The sequence below is a fragment of the Monopterus albus genome, unplaced genomic scaffold (genome assembly GCF_001952655.1).
Source record: "Monopterus albus unplaced genomic scaffold, M_albus_1.0 scaffold17.1, whole genome shotgun sequence".
In the NCBI taxonomy this organism is placed as follows: Eukaryota; Metazoa; Chordata; class Actinopteri; order Synbranchiformes; family Synbranchidae; genus Monopterus; species Monopterus albus.
In genome coordinates, this window is record NW_018127897.1 from 333,398 (window position 1) to 339,233 (window position 5,836).

The following is a 5,836-nucleotide window of genomic DNA, read 5'->3' on the forward strand; positions in this document are numbered from 1 at the left end:
ACACACACACACACACACACACTTTTTAAATCTCTTTCCTTTCTTTACATCTTGCATTCCTTATTCAAAGCAAATCGCACAAGTGTGTGTTAAGAGGTATCCAGTGTGTGTGTGTGTGTGTGTGTGTGTGTCTGTGGGCTCAATTCTCTCAGCCCAAATCAGTGAGCGCAGAGAGAGAGAGAGTGGGGGGGGGAGTTTTGTATAGGAGAGGGACAGGTTCTTCAGCCAGAGCCTCCGTCAGAGCAGCTAGGAGCAGCAGCACCGCTGTGTGCTGTGTGCCTCCCCGTCAGCATCACCGCCACCCGTCTGCACCCCGTTTTGGACTAGACACCTCTTGCTGTGACACTGTCTACAAGCAGGAGGGCGTGTAAGGGTGTGTGACTGTCTGTCTGTGCGGCAGTGGCGGAGCAATTAAAGCCCAGCAGCATGCGGCATTAAAAGGCATCTTCGACCCCCCATAACGCGAACAGGGCGGCACATAATAACGAGAGAGTGGAGTACAGAAAGTGGTATGAAGGTGTGTGTGTGTTTTTCCTCGAGGAGGCAGGGCTGTGGGATGTGGTGTCTGAGGGACCCGGAGAGATGCTGTGAGCTCTGGTACTAGCAGGCAGCTGCGCATCGAGCCACACTCTCCCCTCCCTCCCTCCCCAGCGTCGCTGCTCTCTTCGGACCGATCATTCGCTGAAATCGGGAAATCGGCTCCACACGGCTCGCTGTGCTCACCACCGCTGGCGTCCTACACGAGGTTTTGACACAACCAGGTATGTGCAGCCGCGTAGCCCAGTTTGGGCACTGAATGCGTGTGTGCATGGTGTGGAGGTCTTGACTGACTTCATCCCGTATCTTCTTGTTGCTTCCCTCCCCCTCCTTCTGTGGCCCTGTTAGTGGACTAATGAAACGTTATTTAAGAATGATGCAGATAGATGGCTTCATCTACCGATGTAGCAGAATTACATTTATAGAATGTAAGGTGTTAATGCAATTTATTCGTTTTGTTGTTTATTTTGAAATTCAAATCTGATACAAACGCTGTCGATTCCACAATTGTCCAATTGCTTTCATTCTCACCTTTTCCCATGTTGTTGTGCATAACGCGCAGCGAGCGCATGTGAGCAGTGCTGCTGTTTCACACTGAGCAAATGCGATGAGACCAAAGAAACCGTAATATTTTGATCTACTAGGAGAGACGGTCTGTTGTGATGTTGGCTTGTTATTTAAGGCTGCAGTCAGATATTTCACTGTTGGGAAATGCACAGGTTAGAAAAAGGGAGGAAGAATGTAGTAGAGGATGGGCGTGAAGGCATTATGAACTGAGGATGCTTGTACCCTCACATGCTCATCCCCCTGTCAGAGCAACAAATGCATGGTTTAAAGCAATCATGCACAGAGGCATGCATGGGTGCACACAAACGCACAGGTACGCACACACCCACATGTACTAATCCACATTGGGCCATAATCCATAATCATGTGTCCTGAGTCATGACGTAACACATGAACATCTCTCAGCTATATACATCCATTTCAGAATTGCACAAAATAATCATCAGTCCAACCCAAAAGGATTAGTGAATGAACAGCACATAACACTATGTAATTGCTAGCAGCATATTAACCTCAAATTAGCATACTTGCATTTTCATTAGGAGAAAAGAGCAGACTATATATATGCTACATGAGAAATAATTTAGTATACCTCCAACTGACATCTTTTTATAGGTGAGTGGCAGAGATAGTAAGACGGAGGAACAGAGTGTTTTAGAGTGCTAGAGTGCTCTGCTAAACAGATGCATGTGGTGGTGGTGGGGGTGGGGCGTCCCTGGGCATATAGAGAGTGGGTGTGGCTGAGGTGCTCCCTTTTTATCTGGAGGTTTTTCTAGTCTGACTGCTAAATGGTAGAAGGGTTCTATCGACCTCAGGACCACAGGAATTGCCAGATGTAGTTTGTCACAATATCTAGCAACTCATTTCTGGATGCTGTTATCTGACTAATGAAGTTGATAAAGTAGCAAAAGTTCTTTGACAGTTTGCCAGACATGTGTTTGTTGAGTAAGTTGCATACTGAGGCATCTTCAGCAGAGCAGTTTGGAGGTTCACTGTCTTGGTCAAACACATACAGTCTATGAATTGTAAAGGATGAACAGCTTATGAGGGTAGAGAAACAAAAACACAAAACTCCTATACATGCATATGCATTTCTGAGACCTGTTAAACATCGAGTATGCTTGAACTCATCTAAAACCCAATTATATTATTTACCCAAACATATGATGTAATACAATAATATCTAATGTAGGGCCTGTGTAGCCCAGAGAGTGCCTTATTTTCTGATGGGTAGAAGGTGTGCGTGTGTGTGTGTGTGTGCATTTCTTTTTTCAGATTGTAGGGAGTGAAATTTCTTTAATTGTATTTTATAGAGATGACAGGCTTCAGCGTAAGGGTTAGGGTTAAGACTAAGGTAAGTCTCCAGGAAATTAATGGAAGTCAATGTGACGTCCCCACAGGCAGTGAAAACAATTGTGTATCTCTGTGTGTGTGCCCTTATCAAGATCAAAATCAGATTTTTATTGTCAATTCACTATATGTGCAGGACATACAGGAAATCAAAATACCGTTTCTCTCTCACCGAGTATTGAATGCCATACCATTTAGAAAACTAAAATAGAATAAAAGTAGAGTAAAAATAGAATAAAAAGAACAAGAAAACTAAATCAAAGTGATCAGGATAAAACTAAATGGTGCAACCTAATAGGCTCTGACTCAAACCATGTACAATCAGTGACAGTAGTGCAAATAATAACAGGAAGGTTGTCAGATGATTGTGAGATTGAGACGCACATGGACAGTAGTAAATAATGACCGACAGCAGCAGATATGATGGTGAAAACAGTCAGCAGCAGATTTACATGTAATACAACAAGAAGGGGGAATGTACTGGGTTTGTGCAAAACAGCAGAGGTGGTCTTTTTAGGTTCTGTGGTGGGTCACAGTCCAGGGTCAGGGGGCAGAGGGGGGGAGGTAGTGGACAGCGTTCAGCATCCTCACAGCCTGGTGAATGAAGCTGTTTGTAAGTCTGGTGGAGTGGGCCTGAAGACTCCGATACCTTCTCCCTGAAGGCAGGAGTCTGAAGTGGGAGTGTGAGGGGTGGGAGGTGTCATTAGCAATGCTGATGGCTCTGTGGGTGAGGCGGGTGTTGAAGATGTCCGTGAGGGAAGGCAGAGGGGCACCGATGATCTTGCTGGCTGTTTTCACTATGCGTTGCAGGGTCCTTCTGCAGGAGGCAGTACAGCCTCTGTACCAAACAGTTATGCAGCCAGTGATGATGCTCTCAGTGGTGCCCTGGTAGAAGGAGCACATGATGGGGGGTGGGGCTGATCTCTTTAGTCTTCCCCACATTGAGGAAGAGGTTGTTGTTCTTACACCACTGGACCAGTTGGCACACTTCACTCCTGTAGTTGGCCTCATCAGTGTTGGTAATGAGGCCAACTACAGTCGTGTCATCCTCAAACCTGACAGTGTAGTTGCTGCTGTAGGTTGGCACACAGACGTGGGTCATCAGTGTGAAGTACAATGGGCTGAGCACACACCCCTGTGGAGCCCCTGTGCTCAGCGTGATGGTTTTGGAGATGTTACTGCTGCTGACCTGCACATTTTGTGACCTCCCTGTTCGAAAGTCCAGCACCCAGTTGCAGAGAGAGGTTTTGAGTCCCAGGTGTCAAAGTTTTTGTGTAAGCTGCTGGGGAATTATTGTGTTGAATTCTGAACTGAAGTCTAGGAACAGCATTCGCATGTAAGAGTTTTTTGTTATTTAGGTGGGTGAGCGCTGGATGGAGAGCAGCAGAAATGGCATCCTCTACGGACCTGTTTGAACTGTATGCAAACTGAAATGGGTCATGAGAGGGAGGCAGGATGGACCTGACGTTCTGCACGACCAGCCACTCGAAGCACTTCATAATAATTGAAGTCAGTGCTACAGACTGATAGTCATTGTAACTGGTTGGGTGGGGCTTCTTTGGAACTGGAATTATTGTGGTGGCCTTGAAACACGTGGGAACAACTGCTTGGCTAAGGGAGATGGTTGGTTTTCTGTGCTGGTGTGTTGTTCTGTGTCTCAAAGCAGCCAAAGAAGTCATTGAGGTTGTTCAGCAGAAAGATGTCACTATCATAGCTCCAACGTGGGGGTTTATAGCCTGTGAGGGTTGTATGCCCCTCCAGAGACTCTGTGCATCTCTAGTGTTGCTGAAGTGTCCAGATATTTTCTTGTTGTATTGGCGTTTTGCCTCCCTGATTCCATGGGACAGGTTGGCTCTTGCTGTTGCTAGGCCTGCAATGTCAACGGCCTTAAAGGCTGCATCCTGAGCCCTCAGGAGTCTGTGAACCTCACCTGTCATCCATGGCTTCTGGTTGGCACAAACAGTGATATTTTTGCTGTAGCTGACATCATCAATGCATTTTGTGATGTATAAAGTGACAGCCTCAGTGTATTCCTCTATGTCTATGTGATTGTTATGAGTGGCTGCTTGTTTGAAAATGTCCCAGTCTGTAGTGTCAAAACAGTCCTTCAGAGCATAAGAAGCCGCCCTCCGGCCACACACGTACCTCCTTTTGTGTTGGTCTGATGGCTCTCAATTATATTATTTAACTAGCATACATGCTATGCTATTATAAAAGACAATACTGTCTACTGACAATATCTTTGCTACAGTAAGTGTTACAGAAGCAGTCATAGCACACTGAATCTGCTTATAATATTCTCGAGACTGCAATGAGGGTAGATCTACATAACCCAACATGTAATCTCATTCTTGTTACGATGGCTCAGACTAAATGGCAGCAATTCATTTGTGCCCAGTTCACTGTTGAGTCTGTTCATAGTAATGTCTTTGCAGATTCTATGATCAAACTGATAAAACACATACAACTAGGATAAGGTGATCTAATTATCTGTCATTCCTTTCTTCCAATTCTTGCATCATTATGCTCTAATGGGACGATACAGGCGATACCTTGTGGGCATTATCAGGTCATTTGCCTATCAACTCCAGCTCTGGAAGAGGGTAAATGCTTCATTTGTCAAACCTTAACATGCAGATGTCAGGATGTTGGCTCTGTAAAGAGAAAGGCAGCTCCCTAATTGGTAATCAACAACCATTAATCACTAGTACTCTTTTAGTGTGATTTGTGCAGCCACAGTGCAGCTACAGTGCTTTATATAAGTGATGTTCCAGTGTCTGTTACAGGGAAGTGACTTGTCCCAGACGGTGTCAGACATGGTTGTGGATGTAACTTAATTTAGGACATTACAAAACTGTATCACAAATGCATTAAGATAATTGATCAAAATAAAGCAGCAGCAGTGTAGTGTTGCATGATAATGATCCATAATGGTTCAGTCATTCAGCAAGATGCAGCTTAAAAATATTTGTTTTGGTTAACTAAATGTAGTTATAAAAAGGGCTCTCAGTTTAATACAAATTAGGAACTGAAAAATGTTATGACCAACCTGCTTCTTTAAAGCCAATATACAGTGGGTACAGAAAGTATTCAGACCCCCTTAAATTTTTCACTCTTTGTTATATTACAGCCATATGCTAAAATCATTTAAGTTCATTTTTTCCTCATTAATGTACACACAGCACCCCGTATTGACAGAAAAACACAGAATTTTTGTCATTTTTGCAGATTTATTAAAAAGAAAAACTAAAATATCACATGGTCATAAGTATTCAGACCCTTTGCTCAGTATTTAGTAGAAGCACCCTTTTGAGCTAATACAGCCATGAGTCTTTTTGGGAATGATGCAACAAGTTTTTCACACCTGCATTTACACCTGCAT

The 5,836-nt window shown here is 44.2% G+C and overlaps 1 protein-coding gene across 5 annotated transcripts in view; it reads left to right on the forward strand.

Annotated features, from left to right (window-relative positions):
* Positions 1-243: 243 nt before the first annotated feature.
* The window catches only part of unc13c (unc-13 homolog C (C. elegans)), a 122,708-nt gene continuing 117,115 nt past the window's right edge, over positions 244-5,836 (forward strand). For all 5 annotated transcript variants that reach the window (XM_020592372.1, XM_020592375.1, XM_020592373.1 and 2 more), the window contains exon 1: positions 244-761. The gene's annotated coding sequence lies outside the window, so the exon portion shown is untranslated. The remainder of the gene's footprint in view (positions 762-5,836) is intronic.